This window comes from Oryctolagus cuniculus, chromosome 3 (genome assembly GCF_964237555.1).
Source record: "Oryctolagus cuniculus chromosome 3, mOryCun1.1, whole genome shotgun sequence".
NCBI lineage: Eukaryota > Metazoa > Chordata > Mammalia > Lagomorpha > Leporidae > Oryctolagus > Oryctolagus cuniculus.
In genome coordinates this window covers 84,959,550-84,985,518 of record NC_091434.1, presented here as the reverse complement: position 1 = coordinate 84,985,518, position 25,969 = coordinate 84,959,550, and the positions used below count along the sequence as shown (strand labels likewise).

The window sequence follows — 25,969 nt, the reverse complement described above, 5'->3', positions numbered from 1 at the left end:
GAGAGGAGGGATGATCTTTTCTTAATTTCAGTGCATTTTTAGTGTGAGTGAGCACTGAATCCAGTCGCTAACCCCATTAAATTACTTGGCAAGTGCTGGACCCTATTTTTCTTGGGAAAAAAAGGTGCCAGGGCACTAAGATAATTTGTAGTTCTGGGTTTCTAATATACAATAATTCTGACTTTTTAAAACAGTTTTTGTAGGAAATATTTTATAGTTGGAGAAATAGTTTTTGACATTTTGGGGGGAAAAGAACAATGGGCCGTTTACAGGTCTACACAGCAGATTAATGAATCTAATTGAGTCTGTAGGGAAATGTTTCAGTTTAACTACTGGAACTAATTTATACATTCACTACATCGTAATAAGTCAATTTAAGTTTCTGGAAATAAAACTGGATATCCTGGGTATAGATTTGAACTATAAATTTCTGCAAGAAAGGAGTCTGTGTGTTCATTATACATTGTAAAATTACCATATGGACCTGTCAACACTTCTTAGCACAGCTTTGTAATAATGTCATTTAGTTTAACATTGTAATGTGCCAACTGAATTAATGTGTATGACACAAAGCATGCCTCCCTCCCAACCTCTGCTTCTGGGGAGCTGTGCAACTTTTAAAGATTTTTCTCAAGGCAAGAGCCTCCTGCATTTGCATAGAGAACTTCAAGATGAAGATTGAGTGTAATCACATTTACTACGAGCTGCTGAAAAACAAGCTAGAGGGCTCTGATGCCGAAACTTCCCAGAAATATGAGAGCTGGAGAAATGGGCATCAATCTTTACTTGAGAAGTCTTATTTTACAACCACACCGACCTACAGTTAGCAATAGTTTTCTCTAATAATTTCTTTTTTTAAACTGTGTCAAGCTACACACAATCATACTTGCTATTACTATATTACTCAAAATACTTTCCTCAATCTGTGTATTTATAGCATGAGTATGATGACATATTCCAGACAGATATCATTAGACATGACAAAAGATATAATCTTATAAAAATTGTCAAGCAAAGTTGAAAATAAGAAAAATAATATTTTCCATGTATAGAGACATTTACAAGTATAATCTGACTTAGTTCTTGAAACCCACTTTGTAGAAGAGAAAACTGAGATGTAGAGAGATGGTGTAGTTTCTCCAGACTCACACAGATGTGTAACATCAGAGCTGGAGTCTTTAATCTATGTACCATACTCAGAGACTTCAAACACTTGATGGAAAAGGAAACTAAAAGATGTTTATTTTGTTGCAAATAATTTTGAAATCCATGCATATACTTTTTACTAAATGAATTTTCATGGACATTTTGAATATCTTTCATATGTGTGGATTTTAAATATTTTGGACCAAGATACAATTATTTTCTAAATACATTTTCCACAAACTTTTTGAGATTCCCTCATAAGATCTGTTCATAGTAATAATGATAAAGATAATAATCATAATTACTAACACATATAGAGCCAGCACTTTTCCAGACAATTAAATTGTGAGACCAATTTTTATCCTCACAACAATTATGAATGAATAAACTGAGACATAGATAGGGTGATTAGCCAGGTGAAAGTCACATAGCTAGTAGGTGACAGAGCAGGGACTTGAAACAAAACAGAGTTTAGAAACCTATTTGCTAAGCAGCGATCAAATAAATAAATAGCCTCCTCCCAGGCGTAACTTCCTTTGATCACAGTTATTTCATAAGTCTGCATTTGTTCAAAAATTTGCTCTAATGAATCTTTGAGATAAGGCACTTGTTTTGAAAATTCTTTTATGACAGCAATGCTATCATCTAAACACTTATGAACACACAACCATTGACAAGTTTATCTGATGAGCTAGCTGTGATTAGGCACAAAGTTAAACCCCAGATAAAGACACTTGAGTGCTTTTGTTAGAAAAGAGCTTTAATTGTCCAGACAAGTCAAACTTAATAGAGAGTGAAACTATGGAAGGTCACGAATTCATAAGCCACTTCTTTGTACCACGGCAGGAAAGGAAGGGCATCCAGAGTAGGAGAGGTGTGCTGTCTCACACTTGGGCCTTTAAGCCAATGGATGACAAGTAATGAATTTTGCAAAGGAATCTTGCGTGTCTCCAGACTAAGCTTTCTCTCAGTTTGTTATTGCACTTTCTTCTTTGTTCTTACCGTGTAGATACTTGAACCTTGGTGTTCCTTGATCTTCAGCAGCTGGGATGAGGCTCCCGATTGTTCTCCTGATTTGTGCAGCTAGTTGTCTCCATGACCTGTGGTTGTGCTGTAATTGAGGCTTCACACCCGAAAGGGACTAGCACAGGCCTTGTGACTGAAGCTGATTTCTCAAAGTCAGATGTGTGTTTTGCTGTTTTGAAGTCTTAGTTAGCATTGCTTACTATGGCAATGGCTACAGGTGCAAGAAAAGCAAAATGTGATAGCGCTCATTGCTCAAATCATTCTAGTTATTCAAATGTGTCATCTATACAAATGCCTTGGGGATTCTTTGTCATTCATTCAGTAGTGATAGGTATTTGTTTTCTTAAAGGAGAAACAGGAGATAGATGGATTGCACCTATTAGGCATCAAGTTGCACCAAAAGTTGGGAGTGCTTCTCAGTAGAAAACTGAAAATCCTGTAAATAGGTGTTTATTTGCCCCTAAATCTTGCTTAATAAATGATTCCTATTTCTGGAAAAGAACATAAAAAGAGACAGATCCATTAGTTTCAGATGATATAAGGAACATTGCATGATATCACTAAATCTGCCTCAAGTTACATGGAGAGAGAGATGATTGTATGCTATCAGACTGTCATTTATGTCCTAAAGACAGGTACAATTGCGTAGAGCACCTCCTACTGGTGAACAATTGCTTAGCAAAGCCCACAGTGGTGTTCTGTGTTGAGGGCAAATTCCTTTGCCCAAGTCAATGCTGTGATCAGAGAAAACGCAGGACTGGTGATCTGAAAACAACTAAAGAGTGGACAAAAGTAATGCCTTGTTTCATATGTTATGGAACAACTATCTCATTGGCTTTATAAGGAAGAGCAGCATGGAAAGATGATGAAATAACAAAATCCACCAAACGGAAACAAATATAATTCCTAGTAAGGTTGAATTTCTCATTGGATTCATGTTTGAAAATCACACAGGAAGGTCTGGATCAAATAAATTATCTGAGCACTTTGCCCAGGTTCAAGAATCACTAAATTAGAAAGCTCACATTAGAGCATTGATATTCAGGTTTGAGATTCTGCATCAATGACTTTGGGGCATTGGCTGTGATTCTTCTTTCTCTTGCCTATCCCAGGCGTTTGTGCATTCTTAGCCATGAAAAGCATGCTGAAGGAAAGAGTTGATAATTATTTCATGAATTTTGGCAGTGTAGGCCTACATCAAGATTCCAAATTATATGTTTTGGCCTTAGAATTAATTTCCAAGAACATTTTAAAATAATAACTTGCATCCAGAAGCTCTGAATTAATCCTATTAACAATTTTATACGTGTGAAAAAATTTAATATTATTCCATTTGAATAAGTTTATGCTGTTTTAGCAGTTAGATAAGAGTGTACATACCTCTTTTGTTTTGTGATGATAAAAGAGAAAAATCTAAAGGATGGTTCTTCTTCTCTTGATTCATTTGTACTTTTCCATTCCAACTTCTGCCTACCCCCTACCTTCAATATATGCCTTGCTTTTTCATTTAGATGAAGTATAATTTGTTCAAATTGTCCTTTCCAGACTTTAAAAAAGCATATCCAGTATATGCAGCAATACATGGCTTTAAAATACTTAGCATTTGTGTGACACTGCTGCTCATCTTCAATGCACTTTAGAAATATTAGCTAATTAATTAATTAGTTCCTGATTGCAAAGGGGTAGAAGTTCAAGGAGAAAATTGACAAACGTTTTCCACCTTTATAAAGAAAAACTCACTTATATTAGAGAACATTATTTCTCTTTTTGAGTAATATGTACTATCATAAAAAGTGTTATAAATGCCCTTTGCTGGAACTAGGTATAATAATCATTAAAAATGAAGAATAGCAGTAATAATACTAGTACAAATACAGCAATATTTTCTTAGGTAGATACAGATTTTTTAGCTCTGCTCCTTAAGAGTGGGAGATGTGTCTTGTTTTCCTTTGTGTTCTGGCACCTAAGAAAGTCCCTCACATGGAAAATATAAATATACTAGTTTATGAGTAATGAAGTCTAATTTATAAAGTTTATTTCAAACAATATGAGAGTCGATGCAAAACAGAATTGTTCTACGTAAAAAAGAAAGCCAAGAATCAACAGTATGGTAAATTTTCTGACCACAAGTCATGTTTACTTGCCACTAAACCCCAGGAAGAAAACTAACAGAAAGAAGAAAACATTACCAAAGATAAACTTAATTTGCCTGTGTGTAAATAGAGAATAGATTTAGCATTTGATGTTATTTCATTCAAATAACAATCTAATTCATTCTCACAGTCTCAAACTTTCCTAGAATAATTACCCTGATATTCTAAGAGTTGAATGGGGAGAGAGTATAGTGCTTCATAAACCATCTGATGACAAAAGCTGGACATTTCAAATGGGCCTTTTAGTTTCATACACGAGTTCTTGACATGAGATAAACATAAAACTAACCACTCCACACGTATGAACATTTTTGTACAGATTTTTGATATTAAAAACACATGTTTGGCAATGGAGACAAAATGATCAATATGCTTTTTAAATTTGTAGACCACATCATAATTTAGCCCACTAAGTCGTGATCTGAAATCTATACATTCTATGTGGGTAAATAAAGTTATGCTTAATCTCTGTTGTTGGAGAAAAATCAATTCAACAACTGATGAATAATGCTAGGATACAATAATGAAGAAATATTACAAAAATGACTGCAAAAGTACTCAAAATCTTGGATTTGTGAGCTCACTATAGACATTTTTTTAGAGATACACAGGGAGAAAAATAGATGTTACACCCAGATATTTTTCTTAGCTATTCTTGGATTTCCGACTCCTTTGGCAAGATGAAAAAACTTTCTAAAATGTTTCTTTTGGAAAGGTATTATTAAAATAATAAAAATGAAATCTTTTACATGTTACTTCACAAAAGTCACATACCTTCAGATGATTACACATGTCTGTAGAACTCAGGAAGCCCTCAAGTTCAATGGATGATTCAAGGATATAGTATAGTGACACTCCGGTACTCAAATTGCTCATAGTCTTACTGATACCAAGGATTTAAGAATTAAGCCTTTTTGCAAGTTGTCTGACTATCATTTTGCTATAATCAATAGCATCTGTAATCTTTGAAAGCTAAGGATTAAGCCATGTGAAATATGTAGTAAGAGTGAATAAGTGCTTGGTGATGCCATGGGTGCTAGGGTACATAGCAACTGTTACTTCTAAGAAATTATCTCTGTTTATTTTCAGATTCTAAACTGTGGTCCAATAAGGAGGACACTGAATAACTGAGTCTCACCAAAGAAGTAAAATCTAATTTAAACACAAAAACTGTAAACACGTGCAAAGTATGAAAGAAATCACTAACTCTCAGACAGTGATCCTAATACATCATTGATCACCTTGGCAAATTCTAATTCTATTTGTATACATGAGGAAAGTTGAAAAAATAATATGTCAATGAGGAATCAAAAATGGAGAAGAATATTTTATTTTCTACTAATGCTCTATTGTCTGTGCTCTTAAATTTAAAAACATGCATTAGCTCAGACAATACTTGACTCTGGGGTTCATTTGTTTTTGAAACAAGTCTCGGCATAGTCCTCTAAAAAGTAAGATAAAGCAAGCAGTACTTAGACAATTTTATGTTTGTCATTTTAGGACTGAATTCAGGAACTGCTAGGGAAGAGTAAGATAGTAAGCAGGCCACTCTCCCTCTAACCTTGCTTTTCCCATCCGATGGCTGTCTTGTGTATTCTTTTTCTGAAGCATCTGACTCTGCTGAAATAGGTAGAGAACATTTCACAAAGCCAGTTGGTTGCTTCTGTTTTAAATAGAGAGACATATGTCCATTCTAGTCATGATATTTGGACTCCAAATTACACAAAAAAAATCAACTATAAAGCAAAAATAAAAAGGCTCTCTAACTCTTTCTACCTGAAATAGAGGTACTTCCATATTCGTCAGAAAGCTTTTACCTGTCTGGAAAATGAAGCTGAATGGTGTGGGCTGACTGCTAATGTTTACAAGCTGATGAGATGCAGTGAGATTTCCCTGCGGATACAGTCTTGAGTACAGGACGAGCGAAATTACTACAATCCTGCCTCCTGAATTAGTTGAACAGGCTAATCCTCACAAATGGATAGGATTTACAATATGATTGTGAGGTTTTTATCCAATTGCATAAATCTATGTATAGATGTAGGTCCAAATTTATAGATGCTGGATATAATATAGCAGAAAAAGATATGGACGTTTTCATCTGGCAACTTTTATGTACATTTTAAATCACTGTTTAGTGTATCTTTCTCTCAATAAAAGTAGCATACTGAAATAGAGGAATTTGTTACAATAAAATATAAAGCCAGGCTATTACATTACTAGCCCAGTAACACAATGCCTTGAACGTTTAAAATTGTATAGAGGAAGTTATTTATAAAACCGTGTGGCCAAAGCCACCACCTATGCAGTTGGAAAGACACCAGCTAACGATAGCAAATAAAGATAATTGTTTTAAAAAATACATGTCTTGGCCAGCGCTGCGGCTCACTAGGCTAATCCTCTGCCTTGTGGCGCCGGCACACCGGGTTCTAGTCCCGGTCAGGGTGCTGGGTTCTGTCCCGGTTGCTCCTCTTCCAGGCCAGCTCTCTGCTGTGGCCAGGGAGTGCAGTGAAGGATGGCCCAAGTGCTTGGGCCTTGCACCCCATGGGAGACCAGGAGAAGTACCTGGCTCCTGCATCGGATCAGCGCGGTGCGCCGGCCACAGTGCGCCAGCCGCGGCGGCCATTGGAGGGTGAACCAACGGCAAAGGAAGACCTTTCTCTCTGTCTCTCTCTCTCACTGTCCACTCTGCCTGTCAAAAAAAATACATGTCTTTATAATATATGCACTAAAATTTTATGTATTCTTTCTATATAAATAAAGGTTTCAAAAAGGTATTGTGGTGCAATACCTTTCAAACACCCTTCAAACACCCTTGAAATAACTGTTTGCCAATCCCCTAATAGGGTTGTGTGACTTTTTTTTTTTTTTTTTTTTTTGACAGGCAGAGTGGACAGTGAGAGAGAGAGACAGAGAGAAAGGTCTTCCTTTTGCCATTGGTTCACCCTCCAATGGCCGCCGCGGCCAGCGCGCTGCGGCCGGCGCACCACGCTGATCCAATGGCAGGAGCCAGGTACTTATCCTGGTCTCCCATGGGGTGCAGGGCCCAAGCACTTGGGCCATCCTCCACTGCACTCCCTGGCCACAGCAGAGAGCTGGCCTGGAAGAGGGGCAACCGGGATAGAACCCAGTGCCCTGACCGGGACTAGAACCCGGTGTGCCGGCGCCGCAAGGCAGAGGATTAGCCTAGTGAGCTGCGGCGCCGGCCGTGACCTTTGTTTTTATAAACTTTTATATTTAATTTCTAGTACAAGAGAGTTATTTTAGAATACACTCTCCCCACTCCCACCACACATACACATATGTACACACACACACACACACATGAACTGGTCAGAAAATCACAACATTCCAGAGCCTTGAGGAAATTTCAAGGATGGTAGTCTTACTCCATCCTCAAAGTGGCAAGCATGAAAATGGTCGCAGAAGGTGAGACCTAACTCTCAGGCCGTAGTGTACAAAGTTATAACAACTTCGATGTTCAGGTTCATTGTGAATCATCTTCTTCCCTATCAATTTCACAACTATTCTCTGTAAAAGTCTCACCTTTTCTTGCTTGGAACTATGCAAGTATGACTCCCTTTCCTGTACCTAAAGAGGAGCATAGTAATTTCCTACATTCCCTCAAACACAGCAAGTAAGCTAAATACATAGATGGTGTTTATTTTCTGTGATGATTCTCTTCCTGAATGGAGATAACTTCTAAGTTTCAAAGTCAATGTTGTGAAAGTAAACCAAAAAGCTGACTATAATATGAAGGTGCCTCAAAAAGTTTATGGAAAATAAATATTATGAATAAAACTATGTATGGATATAAAAAATTCTTATACCCAAATCAACATCTTTTATGTCCCCTTTCCATGAATGTTTGAGTCACCTGATATACTTGTCCCGGTGATGTGCCTGGTGGATTCATAAAATAACAAAGTGATTCTGTGTGCACAGACTTTTGTAGTTTGTAGGCAGTTTTTATTCTGAAACATTGTCAATCACACTGTCACAGGCATACAGAAATGCTGATGGAGTGTGTATGCAGTGAGTCATTTGAAAAATTTGCTGTCACTTCCAGGCATTCCTTTGGTATCCCATGGGAAATGCTCTCAAAGACTGGAGGGGTGAGGGAACAAGCAAGCCTCATCACTCACACTCTACCCAAGGGAGGAGATCCTAGCTAAGGCTCACCTCCACCCTTGATCTTGACCCAGAGTAAATACTGGGGTATAAGCCAGAGTTTCTTGACTCTTTCTAATTTGTCTTTTCCTAAGAGGGGAAGAAGAATATGGTGTCCCAGATACCTGGGATCTTGCCAGAGATAAAATCACAAACCAAATTAGGCTAATACAGTACAGCCCTTTGTAATTCCAAAATACTTTAAACACATCATTTTATTTAATGCATCTCTATTTTGCCACATATATTCCTATTCGATGCATTTTTTTGAAAGCCAGAGTTACAGAAAGAGAGGGAGAAACAGAGAGAGAGAGAGAGAAAGAGAGAATAATATTCCATCTGCTGGTTCACTCCCCAACTAGTCACAATGGCTAGAGCTAGCCTGGTCCAAAGCCAGGAGCCTGGAACTCTGTTCTGGTCTCCCACATGAGTAGAAGTACAAATGCTTGATCCATTATCCATTGTCTTCCCAGGCCCATTAGCAGGGAGGTAGACTGGAAGTGGAGCAGCTGGGATTCTAACCAGCTCCCATATGGAATACCGGTGTTGCAGGTGGTGACTCTACTTGCTACAACACAGTGCCGGCCCCTATTTTCAGTCTTTAACCTCCCAGCACTATATAGTTCTAACCATTTTTCACTTATGTGTGTAACATGATATATACAGTTAGACTGTCATGGCCCCAGTGAAAGGGCATGTACATTAAAAAAAATTAAAAGAGTCAAACCCTCATGAGAGTTCTTTGTCTTCTGCATGCCACCATCATGTGTTGGTGTTCTTTGTTCTAGTTAGCCTCTGGAATAGTAAGGGTTTAACATATCCCCCAGTCACAATAATCTCTCGATAATCTATTGAATGAATGATTTACAGACCTCAATAAGAATATTTTGTGAGATCATTTCCTGAAGAAAGTTATATTTTCCTTTTCTATTAATGAGCCGTTTGAATTGGAAGTCTTCCTTCACTGATGTCATCTGGGTTATCACAAGTCAAACATTTAACAATTCCATCTGCATCCATGGTTACCTACAAACATGGGAAGCTGCCACCCATCTGCATACCAATCCTTTTGCTTTGTTCTTGAAGTCATCATCTTGTCCTCTTGTAGCCAAAGTGGCATTAAAATTCTCCTTCCTCCAAGCAAGGAGAGTGGATTCTAGGCTAGCCTGTGTTGGTGAGAGAGAGATGCTACAGATGGCTGATACCCATGCCCCACTCTGCACCTAGGTTCTACAAGTTCTCTAACATCATCCTCACATGTCGATGAACATGTTGCTTAATCTCCTGACCTGGAACTCAAGTCATTTCCATTTAAGCATGGCTTTTCAGTTATTCTGTACATTTCCCACATAGACTATTTTCTCAATAATAAGAAATGTTGCTATTTGGGGGGATATATTTTAGACTCACTTATGTTCTATTCTATTGCCTACATTATATGATGTTTTTACTAATGTTATCAAGAATCAAATATTCGTATTAGTTCTCTTTTTTTTATTCCGAGGAAAATAATTCAATTTTTGGTTAAACAGCATCAGGACGATTTAAATTAGCAGAAGTACAAATAAGAAATTTAAAGATGTGGAGTAACACCAAATGTTTTCTTTATTCCAGGGTATTTCTATATGAAATTCCAATAGCAACTAACGATCCTAAAAATATTGTGATTCAAGTAATTTTGTAAATATGATAAGGATTCATAATAGCTATCAAAACTCAAATCAAATAAATATGCCAGTGAATTTAAAAAGGATTATTTGGGTCCATTTCAATCATTTCAGTAATATTATTTGAAATATATATTTATAGATCAGAGCTCAGTGTGCATATGTACAACCATGTCATATGAATTTAAAATATTTTAACATACACCTATCCACCATTGTCATTCAGCTTTGAAGTAAGACAAAGAATAAATTTAGTATTTATTTACCATTGCCTCTGTTTCATTACATCATAGGGAATATATTCATACCTGTAAGAATATGTGTAAAGCACTAGATATGACAGTGTGAAATAATTTTTCCTAGGTAAATATTTTATTTGTACTTTCAAAACCTGCAGCTTTTCCTCAAAGATTGATTTCACAGTGTGATTTATTTCTCACTGCTCAAAAACTTTACAGGTTTTTAAAGCTTCAAATGTATTTATGAACATACAATCAATTTGATGTCCATGACTAATGTAAAATTCATTTTGCTCAAATTAAGTTTCCTGTAAATAGTATCTGAAATGGCTTGGTAATCTTTTCCATTCTTTTATTAGGTAACTGATCTCTGGGTAAAAAAAAAACTGGTTTGTTTTATGAGATAAGCGTCAGTTAATATTTTAGAAGATATTATTATCATTCTTATTGATTTTTTCATTATTTTTTGTGAAAATTAATAAGAAATGCTCAAAATTCTCATTTTTTTTATTTCAGGGAAATATGTGCATAATTGTTTCTGTGTAAATGCAATAGCACCCTCTGGAGGCCTAGAACACTTTGCATTTCCATAAATCAATGTCTTCTTTTGTTAACCCTACATATTTTTAACTTAGACATTCAATATTTTACATTCTGATAATCATATTTGTCTCTTAAGAGAGATTAAAATAGATTAATTATATTTAATATATTATTACTTTCTAACCTGCGTTCATTATGATTTGTGTGCCATCTAATTTGTAATGCTACAATGTAATGACAAAACATACAGCTCAGCTGATCTTGGTGATGTTTTGAAAACTTTCAAACTTTTTAGCATGTGAAAATGTTTTCCAAACAAGAAATGACAACTCTTGTGTCCAAAATCTCTTAATATCTGGTTCTATGTAGGCAACAGGGAAATCATTTACCTCCTTTGAAGTTTCCTCATGGAAAAAGTTGATTTCATTCTTCAAGTCGCTGGTCAACAAACACAGCTGTGGTTTTTCTGTGGTTTTGAAGCTAGCTTATCAGAGATGGGAGAATATGGAAAGGAGCAGAGGTCAAAAAACATCGGAAAAAATATCATGAGTCAACTGGAACACATTCAAGGTCCAAAGTGACTGCTATTGTGACATAATAATATAAATAAATGATCCCACAGTCATCGGCCTCTCTGTCAAAGCTCTGCATACAAAGGTCTTTTTGAAATTTGGGGAGTTGTAAGCCGAGTTGTTCATCCCTCTAAAAAAGAGGATGAGAATATGACTAATACTGAGAGAGAGGAAATAATGTCATTCAGTTCTAAATGACGCCCAGGCGTGCTTCTTCTTGAAGCCTGTTCAAGAGGCCACATCTTAACCAGCTGAGGGATAGAGGAGTGGGACTGAATCCTCAGTGAAACATGACACTCAGTGGGAAGGTAGGTTCCCCTTGGAGCTAGTGTGAAGATGTCCCAAGCAGAATTCTAAATTTTTCATGCAAAGCTAAAAAACAAATGAAATTAAAATTCTAATCCAAAGCACCTGAATGCATTCAAGTATAAGTAAACAATTATAGACTGTATATGCAAAGTCATAGCAAAATGCATAGGAAATATTAATACCATAATAAACGTATATCTAATAAAGACCAGAAAAAAGAAAATTAGATGACCTAGAATTGCCTAGATCTTTCTCTCCACAGTATTATCCTTTTTGTCTCCATGTTTGAGTTTCCCCATCTTAAAGATATCTAATCATATACAAGTGTCAGCTCAGAACTCTGCCAGTAAAATTTAACCACATAAATCACTATAAAACATAAAAATTTCCATACCACGTCATTTAGATTTTGCTACTGGCTTTCCCAAGTTTATCCAGCTGTAGGGTTATTGGGTAAGTTTCACAAGCTCTCCATGCTTTGGTTTACAAAAAATGGTGAGGAGAGTTAGTAAAATGATGAGATGCTTGCAAAGCATTAGATGATATCTCGCACATAGAAACAAAGTCTGATTTCCATACACTTTTAACTGTCTTTCAGACACTTGCCTAGGCACTGTCCCAAACACCTTGTAAATATTAACTAATTTACTATTGCTAACAATGTTATGAGGCACCTAATATATTATCATCATCATTGTCATCGTCCTTGTTGTCATCATAATCACCATCATCATATTAACAGGTAAATCTGAGACACAGGTTAAGTAAGATTCCCAGAGTAACAGCATTAATAAATCCTGGAGACAGAATCCAATTCATTCACATAGAATATATTCATTTAACTACCAGTTGGTTCTGCAGTGGTGCTACTCATGTTATTTTGCTGTTCTTGGACAAAATTGTCTTACAACATTCTACTTCCATATTCATCAAATAAAACTACATCACAAGACAGTAATTACAGCTGAGTGTAAACTGAGAATAAAGTGAGAAAACTAAACACAAGGAGCACCAGCCAGCCCCTGGGTCCCCTGTGCAACCAGGTTTGGATTCAGTACACTCCGGTGATTTTCCCATCAGAATCACTTCCCCAGTGGTTCTCATAGGCAAAGGCTGGAATCCTCAAGAGACTTATCCGTCAGAGAGCAGTGGGCTTTAGTATGATGAGATTTGTGCTTTTTGAGTTTTAAAAGGGAAATGGCAAGTGTATTGCCTGTGAATTTTGATGTTGTGTGTTTGGTTCCTGATAGAAGACCAGATTTTTCTTGTAAAGGAGTGATTGTTTAGTCTAGTGCAGACTGCATAGGGACATCTTTCTGTATTCCTCTAAATATAGGATCTCAAACTTAGTTGTGCATGAGAATTTCCCAAGAGATTCTTATCCAGAAGGTCTAGAACATTTCAGGACTAGAGTGGTTCTAGGGAGCCAGAGGGAAGATTTTTTCAGAATCTCCTAAGAGCTGTTTCAAAGCCATAAGCCTGGATGCTTTTGGGATTGGAGGTAGATAGAGTTTTCAGGAAAAATTAAGGAAAGTTAATTCAAAATTACACTTCTAGAATTAATATCAGGGGTTTCACTGAAGCTGGATAGTTAATCCCGATATATTTGAATCAACTTTGTATACAGTTCCACAAAAGGTGTAATATTGAGGAAGTGACTTAACCCTTAGAAATCTCTAAATTCAGGTGTTAATTGCAAGTGATATTAAGGAAGTATTAATGATATTTTAATTCCATGCCCAAAAATGCACAAAGACATACTTTTCATTCTATTATGACCTAAAGATAACTCAGTAGAAATAATCACAAAATCAACAATTGACAGCTAAATCCATGTAACTTATAACTGATTTTTCACAAGCTTTCCACTTCCACTCAGCTATTAGCATCAAGGAAAGAGTTGATTTATTCTCTCTAAGCTTCATAATGAGCACATAGACTGAATTGAGTGTTCTATTTATTCTTGGTTGAAAACTGGCAAGGTTGCCATTGGACCAAGAAAAATGTTTTTAGTGTTATTATTAATATCTGTTAAGAACACAGGGTCTGGATTGTGACCATAACATTTATAATACAAAATTTATAGTCTGTCAAACACTGAAAGTCAAAACTAAAAACAGTAAACAAACCAAATGCAAAAGCATAGATGGATTGAAGAACTACAGTTAGCTAATTTCTGAACAAATTAATTTTTATTTGTAATGATATTTTGGGTCTAGTAGGACTATCTTGAGATTCAAAATCAACTAATTACAATAATTTGAACAGAAAATGCTTACATTATCATGTTTGACTTTGCTGCTTATTGAAGCAAGTGATAATCAATGAAATCTCTAAAGAATCCCAAAACTCATTGTACCACAAGTTCTACCCTCTACTCATCAGCTCTGCCCTCTTAACAGGGCCTCCAAATCACGAATATAACCCATCTAAGGTTTATTCTTTTATTTCTTCTCTTAAATAACCAAAAAATGGAGATAGCACCAAGTGAATTTCAAAATAATTAAGAAATAGAACATGTATTATAGCAGAGGAAAAGTTTAACACCCATTTTCAAAACAAATACTGATGTGTATTCCATATATGTGGTAAGCATTGGAGATAAAAAAAGTGAGGCAATCATTCATAATGTAAGAGTGGGCTTTGCCAAGTAGGAAGTAGTGGACACTATTGAACTGGGAAATTAGTACAATGAGTTGTTAGCAGCATATTTTTTTTTTTCAAAAACAGATGAGAGTAAGTGAATATATTATTTCATGGAAGTTGTATGTCAGTATCTGTGTGAGTTTAGAAATTAAATAGATAATTAAAACAACCAATGAAAAGTGCTCTTGTAAATGTGTAGAAAATTAAACCTCAATTCTAAAGGGCTAATGGAGTGATTGTCCCATCCTAGACAGCTGGAATTGATCACTGAGGGAGTTTTCATATTTAAATTGGTCAAAAGTGATGGACTTGGAGGTAGAAAGGGAGGCCCGAAAAAAGGAATTCCAGGCAGAAGGAACTATCTGTGTCATGGGTTCTCAAAGGAGTTCTGATGGGAATGGGTCTGCAGGGAAAGCACACAGTTTATGGAGGCAATGGGAGGAGAACAGCCATTAGACCCAAGAAGCAAGTACATGCAATGGACTGATAAATCAGGGGAGGAGTGAGGGGGGCTGTCCAATTTGCTTTGCTTTGCTTACTTGTTTTAAAGAAGGTAATATTGTCACTCATGTGGACTGGAGAGAAAGGGAGGTACCTGACAGAGATACTTGTAGTCACTCAGACCAATGCTGATGGGGATCCGAGTACAGGAAAGGTAGAAAGGAGAAGGGCCAAGTTTGGGGTGTGATGATAACAGGAAGTCTTATGACCTCATAACTGCTCGTGCATATGTGCTGTGAAATAGATGATTTAAGAATGACCTTATTATTACAGAACTGCAAATATGAAAGTGTCAGAATGTATGAGAGACAGATATTTTCCCCTTTATGTATATCATTTTCTCTTCAACGGTGAAAAATTCTATAATTTTTTGAACCTTCATTTTTTTGACCTGCTAAATGAAAATGCATTTAAAAGCCTTCAATAAGAGGCATATAATTGTGTAGTCTTTTGAGGACAGACCATGTTTTGTCATTATAATGGCATAATTCTGTATTGTGAAACCAATTGGTTTCTGGCATCATCCTCAGTTGATTCAAATAGCTCTTTTTAAACCAAAAGCTTAAAGATATCAGAGAAAGAGCATGATTATTTTTCTTTTACTTAAAAATAGGCTAACAAGATGAATACAATTAAGATTATACATATCACAAATTATTCTTATAAGAGAGAAATTAATCTGTCCTGGTCATATTGTGAAAATTATAGGGAAGTTTTATTTCCAAGGTTTTCTAACCTTGTTTACACCAGGGCTTATAAACCTGTGTACATCATCTCCATATCCCATCATAATGAAAAACAGTTTTTAAGACACATGTCAAACCTTCCATCTGGGTGTCACAGAATCCCTAGCTCCACAAAGGAAGTCATCTAGTTCATAATAAGGTACTAATAAAAGTAGCTCAACCCAAGCTTTAGGATTCCCAGCAGGAATGGGGGTGGAGAACCTTTTTTCCTCCAAGAGCCATTTGGATATTTATAACATAACTTGAGGACAATACAAAATCATTGAATTGAAAATTGACCTGCAAGAGATTTATTGAATTTCAGGTCCCTCCTGTAGTTGCTTTGGCAGGGCCGGACCAAATGATTTTATGGGCCTTATACAACCTGTGGGCAGGATGTTCCCCACTGCCCTAAAAGCTTGTAGCTCAAACATCTATTTATGGGCATTTAAATAGACTTAACGGTCTTCCACCATTCCCCTCCCATATGTAAATAATGATAACCACTCTTAGAAATAAATATATAATTTTTTAAGATATTTTATTTATTTATTTGACAGGTAGAGTTATAGAGAGTGAGAAGTGAGAGAGAAAGGTCTTCCTTCTGTTGGTTCACTCCCCAAATGGCTGCTACAGCCAGAGCTATGCCAATTAGAAGCCAGGAGCCAGGTGCTTCTTCCTGGTCTCCCATGTGGGTGCAGCGGCCCAAGTACTTGAGCCTTTCCAGGCCACAGCAGAGAGCTGGATCAGAAGAGGAGCAACAGGGACTAGAACCGGTGCCCATATGTGATGCCGGTGCCGCAGGTGGAGGATTAACCTAGTGCGGCACGGCACTGGCCCCTAGAAATGAATACATAATTTAAGAATTTTAACAGCCCACATTAAAATAAGTCCCATTACTTAAAATGAACTGAACACTTTATAACCAAATCATGTAATATGTGATGTGTAATGCCCTGTGTTTCTAACAAAGTGAGTGCTTCTTTTTTCTCTTTGTAAGAGTTCCTTATCTGAGAATCACTCATCTGCTGGCTCATTCTCCAATTGTCCACAATAGTGAGGCCTGGGCTGGAGCTGAAGCTAGGAATTCAAAATACAATCCAAGTCTCCCATGTGATGGCAAGGCCCCAATCACTCCAGTCAAGACCACAAGACCACCACAACCTAGGGTCTGCATTAGGAGGAAATAGGAGTCAGGAGATAAAGCAAAGCTGGAAATTGAACCTAGACACTCATATGGCATCCAGGCATCTTCTCTGGCTGAATGCACACTCCTCTGAGTCTTATGATAGCACTTTACTGTGGGAGTGTAATTTGAGGAAATTTGAAGAGCACTGACAGAAAATTTGAAGACTTGCATTGTAGACGATTTTCTCCTTTCTCAAGATAACTGACAGATGACCGTTCTTTATTCTTCCCTAAAGTTCACTCTCCGATAAAAGGAGGAATTAAGATGAAATGTATGTAAAGAAACTTTTGAGGTTTAATATTATTTGATTTTATTAACAGCTTACAGAATGAAAGAGAAGGTGAAGAACCCTCTCAGCCTGCTCTCCTGGGGACTGAGTATATCTGAATCAGAAATAAAATCAACAGAAGTCACAAAGAACTTCAGCTTAGCCAACATCCTGAGTTCCCAGGTGAGAGAAGCAGTGGGAGTTATGAAGCTCCATGTCTGGCAAATAATTTGTGTGTAAAACCTTCTAAGAATGGTAGATTTTGTCCTGTTATTTATAAAAAAAATTCTTCTCTTGTTTTCCCTAAAGTGCAGATTCTATAATTTCTGATGAGTAGCCTCAGAATTATTAATAAAACATATTTGTCCACTATTCTGCATGTAGGTGGGGAATAAAGAATATATAAAGACTTGTTCTTTCCTATTTTTTATGTCTAAGATTTCTTAAACATTTGAAAACCATTTGCCCATGTAAAGGAACATTGTCTTTAAGTACATTTATGGCCTTTGTCTTCATAAAAGAATGTAAAACGTCGTGTGATTGTATTTACCAACATTCTCCTAGAGAGTAAATCCACGCTCATTGAAGTGGAAGACTAAATTCTTCTACTGAAATACTTTGAATTTGGTGAGTGTATCATTCTCCTGGGTTTTCAGTTCTGGAGAAATCTATGCAAAAAAAAATAGAAGTGACCAATTTTACTAAGACACCATAGAAAAATGTCTTACTGAAGAATTCTCAAGAATCCTCCAAGGGTGCCCCCATCTGAAAGGACCACAGCTATCTTTTGACGTTAACTAGACAAGTTCTGGTAATAGGCCCATGTCAACTCTTTTACGCAAAATGCACTGGTAATGTCAGTATAAAATCAAAGAACTATTTTTATGGATTCCTCCATCCTAGATTAATTCTGGCACAATACACCATTTTGAATTCAAGGTGGCCCTGGCCGTTTTATCAATTATCATCTTTGCTTTGCTAGAGGGTGAAGCACATTCCCCTGATGAGTGGGGTGAGGCTGGTTGGAGCACACTTGCCTAAAAGTGAGTGTGATAAACTGATTTTAAATGTGTGCTCTTCTTCAGTTGATCTTTGTGCTAATGAGGTCCTCAGGGTTCATGGAGTTTCTATTGAATATGAAAGCTTAGAAGCAATGCATTTATCTTCAATTTACATTATTATTATTTATATGTCTTCTAAACATATAAATAATAATATAGTAAGGCTTCTGGCAACTAATATATACTACTTGGTATATATTTCATGTTTATAAGATGCTAGGAGTTTAGTTTCAGGGAGTTTACTCCTTTTATCTAACTCTGTCCCTACCAGTGTTGGCAGTTACCAGCATTGTTAAGTAACCACATGTTATTTGTGGCTATTGTTTTAGACAGGATAAATCTAAACTATGACTTTCAGAGCAGCCCCAGACTTTGGTTAGTGGCCACCCAGATCCTGAAATCCAAGAGAATTGATCCTGACTATTTGCCACTCTTTGGCTTCTGAAAGTGTGTTTTGTCTTATGAAGTATAACTCAATGTCAAAGGGGTTTATGTAATATTTAGACTTGTATTACATGAAATTAATCTTAACATGAAAAATCTTTTGATTACAGAGTCTCTTTTGTCAATGATTGATTGACTTATTTATTCATATAATAATGCCACCATTTACTTCTATTTGTATTCCTGAGCTGTAACAGAAAAGTTTCTATTTGTGTTATGTTAGTAGGTGGATTACATGGTTATCAAAATCTTTCCACCTGTTTTACTATGCTCTCTGAAAACAACAGCTTCTTCTTTATATATTTTTTTGGTTAGTGACTCTCCTTCAAAAATCATTCTTCATAAAGAACAAAAATTTTGAGAAGGTAATGAGGATAATGGTATTATCTTTAGAGAATTCTCCTCTTCCACCCTCAACCTCATTTATAAGGAAGAATAAAATCCTCACATTCATCATATGCTGTTTATGAATATTTGGAAAAGAAGTGTCATATGTAGTTCAGTTATAGGAATATTATTGTAGACTCTACATAGGTGAGATAATCATTATTAGAAAAGAGTTACACCTCATCCCAAGCTACTTTGACCTTTATTTTTACTCAGAGGCAATCTTTATTTGCTTGTGACCAGAAATGGAGACAGTAGGAATATATAATTCTGAAGAACTGCCTGCCTCCTGGACTACATTTTTTTTAAAGAGGATTCATACACAGTTGATAGTGAAAGTCCACATCCATCATTAGGAGAGGAGGATAACTTAACATAATACGAGGTGAAATAACTTAATATAATCTTTCATTCCTTTGCACAACATCCTTTGTCATTATATGGGGGAAAATAAAAGGCTGTCCTTCAGAATCAACACTTGCGCCCTTGGCTTGTTTACATTGTTTTTTTCTACCTCTTTCTCTCAATAAATAAAATGAATTGATGGAAGTAACTATGATCTTCTAATCTATTTTATTTTTACACTTTAGCTGTGTGATAGACGCACAGTAGAGTCTTGTTTGCCTTAAATAATGATATAAATAAGAACCTAAATGTTGATTTCTTCATTGACAAAGATACCCATAGTAATAGAAGATGAGATCAAGCTCATTAATAAACCAATTTTCAACATTTATTTATTGCAATGTACTATGAATTAAAACATATATAAAATAAGAAATAAAACAGTATTACAGCTCTTTGAAAACTGCATATGGTTTCGAGAAACCTAGAGTAATGCCAAGAGGCTAGTTTGGATTATAACAATATGGAATTGCTTGCTCCATGTATGTAGATAGCCTATAAGGATGTTGTGATTTAATGTTGCAGAATTTCAGAAATGACAGAGCTTGGTGAAGACAGGAGTAAATAAGCGAATATTCATGGAGGAGGTGGTACTTCAGCTGTGCCTTGATTAACAAAATTTGATGAGACCTCTGGGAAAGCAGATGACATTCCACTGAGAGTTACTCAGACATAAGCTGGAAAGTTTCTGGTAAAAGACAGAGATAGAATGGACAGGTTGGTAACAATGAAAGAGAATTGTAAAAGGAAAAATAGAAAGGTAGCTCTAGCAACACACATAGCACATATACAATAGATTATTTTTGTTCCATTTCAATAATAACATATTTTTAATGAAAATTATTAAGTCCTAAGATTAGGGTTAATCTTATGAGTATACTATATACTGAAAATAGATCATTGTAAAAATTAAGAGAGAATAAGAGAGGAAGAAGGAAAAAGGGTGGGAAGGAAGGTTGAGTGGGAAATACACCATGTTTCTAAATCTGTGTATGTGAAATACATGAAATTTATTTACCTTAAATAAAAAAATTTAAAGATTTTCTTTCGATCGTCAAAGCTTCAAAGAGAGGACAAGTTGTGATCACTACTTTTCCTCCTTGCCTTGCTTTCCTCTTCTGCTCTCTCTTTCTCTCCATGTTCTGAATGCCATGAGCCCATTTGATACCAGTGCAGTTTCAGTCACATTTGTATAGCACTTTCCTCACAGGAATGATTATGGAATAAGTAGGTGATGAGGAAGGAGACGCAGCATGATACCACTGTGGTGGGAAGTTTCAGAAGCTGGATTCTGGGCATTCAGCATCTCTTCAAGTATTCAACTGCCCTGTCCAAAGGGAATGTTCTACCACAGCGGTACCAAAATTGTCAGATCCAGGCCAGCGCTGCGGCTCACTAGGCTAATCCTCCGCCTTGCGGCGCCAGCACACCAGGTTCTAGTCCCGGTTGGGGCACCGGATTCTGTCCCGGTTGCCCCTCTTCTGGGCCAGCTCTCTGCTGTGGCCCGGGAGTGCAGTGAAGGATGGCCCAGGTGCTTGGGCCCTGCACCCCAGGAGAAGCACCTGGCTCCTGCCTTCGGATAATAGAAAAAAAAATGTCAGATCCAAAATGTGAACACTAGCCAGACTATTCTCGATATTAACTTATGGTTACATATTGTCTTGCACATTTTATCTAATTAGGGTAGTCTTTTATCATAAGTTGACTAATATAATAAAAATAAGCCTTTTTAGAGACAGAGTATGCCTTCCAAAGCAATTAAATACTATTCAAGAACTAGAGATCCTAAGAGGAACAATAAAAATGTTGAGTGGTTCTTGTATTTTGTTCTTTACGTAAGGGAGTTGCTATTTCAATCCACTGATGTTTCAGCACTTGATGTTTTGTTGATCTTGAGTCACATATGAAAAAAAATATAATCTAAAGTCCTTACCACAAACACGGTGTTCATATAGAAAGATATATGACAGACACAAATAGAATATAGGATAAATACATGCCCAGAAGCCAATGATATGCAAATTGTGCTGCGAATTGTCTATTACTGTCACCACTTGTCAGCATGTCACCAAAACAGTAGCTATCTTAGACCATCACTCTCTCTAATGAGTAAATTAGAGGACTGAGGAATTACAAGAATGCATATTTTTACAGCAACACTCATAATAGAGTTATGATAACAATTGTAATAGTACAGAGTTCCTGTTTCCTGCTTAAAAAATTATTGCAAAGGAAATCCACTAAAAGGATGTCTTGGGATAAAATCGTTGTTACTATTAGAAATAACTGAGTATAAAACTAAACCTGTAAAGAAGGAAAGTGGATTTATCCTTGACAATATATTATATGCATGTCACATTTGAAAGTGTGGTGTAGGAATATAGGGGAGGTATAACTTCACAGCAGAAATAAGATACAGCTTCTGATTTTATTGTTTTTGCCAATCTGTGCACCAAAATTGGAACCTTCTTTTCTCTGTCCTCATTGTATAATCATCCCAGGCTAATTTTTTTCATCTGTGTATGCATTTATCAGAGTATCTTATGAGGAAACCTCAAATTTCAAGAGATATGCACCCGTGTAGATAATTCCAGTACATGGCAGCTTAGGTATGTAATGGGTGTAAAAGCATGTAATTGTCTTCCCTTGTTATAATGAATAATGTTGTAGAAACCTATGAAGATTCATCCTTCCTAACGGGCCTTTTACAAGTTTTCTGTCAGTCTCTACACCATCCATGGCTAAGAAATGAAAAAGGGATGTATATCAATTTAGTAAAGAAGTTTGAGCTTCTATATTCAGTTAAGAAATTTTTGTAATTCAAAGTTTAAAACTACTACTCTCTCTATTAGCAATATTACACTTAAGTTTGTTAATTATTATTTTAGTTAGCCAGAACTCTGCCAAGGATTGTTCCAGGTCAATGATGGGGATTTAGAAGTATCAACCACAAAGGATCATTTTAGCAAAAATAAAAATCTTAGGAAATATTAGTCATCTACAGTGTTGTATGTTGCAAAATCCTTTATGGGCTGAATTTTCATATCAGTGATTGTACTATGGTATAAAAATATTAGAAATATACCTGGAAAAGAGAGGGGATAAAGGAAAAAGGTTAATTTGAACAAGATATATTCCTGGCACCAATATTAATATGATTGAGCCCTGACCTTTGGAATATTGCATGCATTATTAATCCTTTGAAGACATAGATAATATGACTTTATATGCTTTTTAGGTTATAATTTGAATAACTGAGAATATAGTTTATTTTCTCAGTACCTTGCATGCTGTGAGTGGTCAATAAATACTAAACAATAATAGTATGGTATGCAGTGCATTTCTGAGCCTTCATTTGCACGGCCATCTGGAAAACTCTTGTGTTGTAAACACTAGTGTTATTTTGAGTAAGAATGAAATTACTGCAGAAGTTGTTTAGCATTCTTGGTTCATTTTTTCCCCTTGCTTTTTCACCCTTTCATTTGGTAGAAAATGTGAAATAACCCATGGAGCCTAAGGTTTGTCAATGTAAGGAGTGGAAGATTTGGATAGATTATATTTGCATAGTGGCATATATGCTATAACTTTAGGTTTGTCTAACTATTTTATGAATCTGTGTCCTTTTTGCTTTCATAAATCCTTGGTTATTTTTATGAAGTGATTTGTGTTTATGGGTATATAAAAAATAAAAACATATAGGAGCAATCTAAGGCAATATCATAAAAATGACTTAAGTGCCTGACAGGGGAACCAGGAGAATCATGGTCTTTAAAATTGTTTTCTAATGCTGTGTTTCCTACCTCTTTTCTTCCCCCTCCGTCTTCCTCCCTGCCTCCTTCCCTGCCTTCTTTCCCTCTCTCCCTCCCATTCTTTTTCCTTCAACCCATCTTTACTTCATTTGAATTTATGTTTCCTCTTCTCAGATCACAGTTTTCTCTCCCTAGCATGGCCATTGTCCTCACCAGTCATGTAAGTAGTAAGGCAATTAAGCAATAAGGCCATTTTTTCTACTAATCCCTTTTATATATTTATCTAGTTTTATAATTGACATATAATTAAAATAACATAAAATTCACTCTTAAAGTGTACAGTTTAAGATATGCATTCGGCTTAATGGTTAAGATGTTACTAGAGATGCCTGTATCCCATATTGGAGTGCATAGGTTAGAGTTAGTTAGTGCATGGCTCCACTCCTGATTTCCAGTTTCCAGCTTCTATGTGCCTGGAGGCAGCAAGTGATAACTCCTTGCTTCTCACATTGGAGACCTGAACTTAGTTACAGGCTCCCAGTTTTGGCCTGGCCTAGCCACAGGCATTTGGGGAGTAAACCCAAACGTTGTTGAAAAGGGTGGCCAATTTGTGTAAGAAGCACACAACTTAATTAAGAGACAAAAGAGACCCCCCAAATACAAACACACACACACATACACATACACTTGCAACTTGCATTAGATTCAATATTGTTGAGAATAGTCAGGATAGCCCTGGAAATCCACAACCAAAGTTCAGGGGAAAGCAACAGATTTCTGAAATAAGTCCCTATGAGAGTAAAAAAAAATATTAGAGGATTGGTTCTTAGATGGATTCATGATTAAGCTGGAAGACAAATTTTCAGTCTCAACTATGAATATTTCAATATTTATCAATCAGTCTCTTAGCTGAAAGCAAACATCCTACTCAAAAGAGTTGAATAAAGGAGCCATTTATAGAGGATTAAGGAAGCCAGTAAGGAATGGTGGGGCACTTAGAAACTAGCAATAATGCTAAACTATTTCCACATTATGGTTGAAGATTCAGAGGTAGGAAACATTCTTCCACAAAATCACCAAACAATATGCTTGTGAAGGAGGAGGTACCAAAAGGAAACTAAGACGCTTTATAGAAGAATGCAGCCAATATTCAAACCACATAATGTAAGATGGGGAAGGATACTCTAATCTTTCTATTTTTCCATCTCTCAATCTACCATAGTATCTCCTATTAATCGAACTCAATAAGAAGAAAAACGTAAAGTAACTTGCATACGAGATCCAACGATCAGTATCCCAAAGTGAAGAATATGGCAGAAAAGGACAGATAATTCATATAAAACAACAATCAAATAAGCTACCCTGCAAGAATCTTCAAACTAGAAGTGGCAAACAAAACAAGTGGAAGAACTTTTAAAGCTGTTTATATTTGTCCTACTTTCTGCAAGCTTCTGCCTTGATGGAGGCAATAGCAACATGGAGATCCACCTGCAGCAAGTTAAGTTCGACTCCAAATGATTCTGTGACTGGGCTCTGGAACAAGTATCACAGGGAACAACTAGACCGACTTAAAAACACACTTCAGCACCACTGAAAAGTTGAGGATTGATTAATTTTACTCTTTCAGTTTTATTTGTGACTTTCTGACTTTGGCCATTAGTTATCAACAAGGATGGAACAATTTATTCCAGTAAAGGGGAAAAGATTTTCTCACTGTAAGGAGTACATAAATACCTGTAGAAGAAGAAGCAATATGAACAGGACTGGACTTGAATCACAGGAAAGTACTCTGGAAGTTTGCTGACTACTTCAGGTGAGGCATGGCCCACACAGGAAAGATCATTGCATTGATGCCCTCTAAGTCGAAGATCTCAAGTAGTGTTTGCGATCACCAAAATGGAGGTGCCATTCACAGTGTAAGCCATAAAGTGTGTATTCTATATCTGTTTTCTCTGTATACAGAAAACCTAGTCCACATATTTAATTATATGGCAATCATGCTTGATTATCATGATAATTTAAAACTTTACATTATCTCTCACACTTAGCCTAATTATTAGACATATACTCATATTAAAAAATAAAGTTCAGAGCCGGCGCCGTGGCTCAATAGGCTAATCCTCCACCTTGCGGCGCCGGCACACCGGGTTCTAGTCCCGGTTGGGGCGCCGGATTCTGTCCCGGTTGCCCCTCTTCCAGGCCAGCTCTCTGCTATGGCCAGGGAGTGCAGTGGAGGATGGCCCAGGTGCTTGGGCCCTGCACCCCATGGGAGACCAGGAAAAGCACCTGGCTCCTGGCTCCTGCCATCGGATCAGCGCGGTGCGCCGGCTGCAGCGGCGGCCATTGGAGGGTGAACCAACGGCAAAGGAAGACCTTTCTCTCTCTGTCTCTCTCTCTCACTGTCCACTCTGCCTGTCAAAAATTAAAAAAAAATAAATAAATAAATAAATAAAGTTCAAAACAAAAGGTCCTTTGTTTAATATATTTTCAATCAGAATTAGATTATCACTTCATCAATGTTCTATAAAATCCGTAACTTAGGATAAAGCAGAAAGTTCTCAATAGAGAGGTAAATATAAACAGCTTGGTAGCCCATAAATTAAGGAAAGGGCTATTCAAATAGACAACATCTACACAAGAGTGACTTCAGAAAAAAAACTGAAGGAATGTTCAGACTTAAGAAAAATAGAAACAGAGTGCATTTTGTTTTCTTTATCTGTATATCATAAACACTTCTCCCTGGAGAGGTCTTTTTCATCCCTCATTCTT

The 25,969-nt window shown here is 36.5% G+C and overlaps 1 long non-coding RNA gene across 1 annotated transcript; it reads left to right on the top strand.

Annotated features, from left to right (window-relative positions):
* The first annotated feature begins 11,570 nt into the window (after positions 1 to 11,570).
* LOC103348763 (uncharacterized) lies at positions 11,571 to 25,611 on the top strand. Its single transcript, XR_007920393.2, has 3 exons — positions 11,571 to 11,824; positions 17,207 to 17,337; positions 24,423 to 25,611. It is a non-coding gene; the product is annotated as an uncharacterized lncRNA (long non-coding RNA).
* Positions 25,612 to 25,969: the final 358 nt, after the last annotated feature.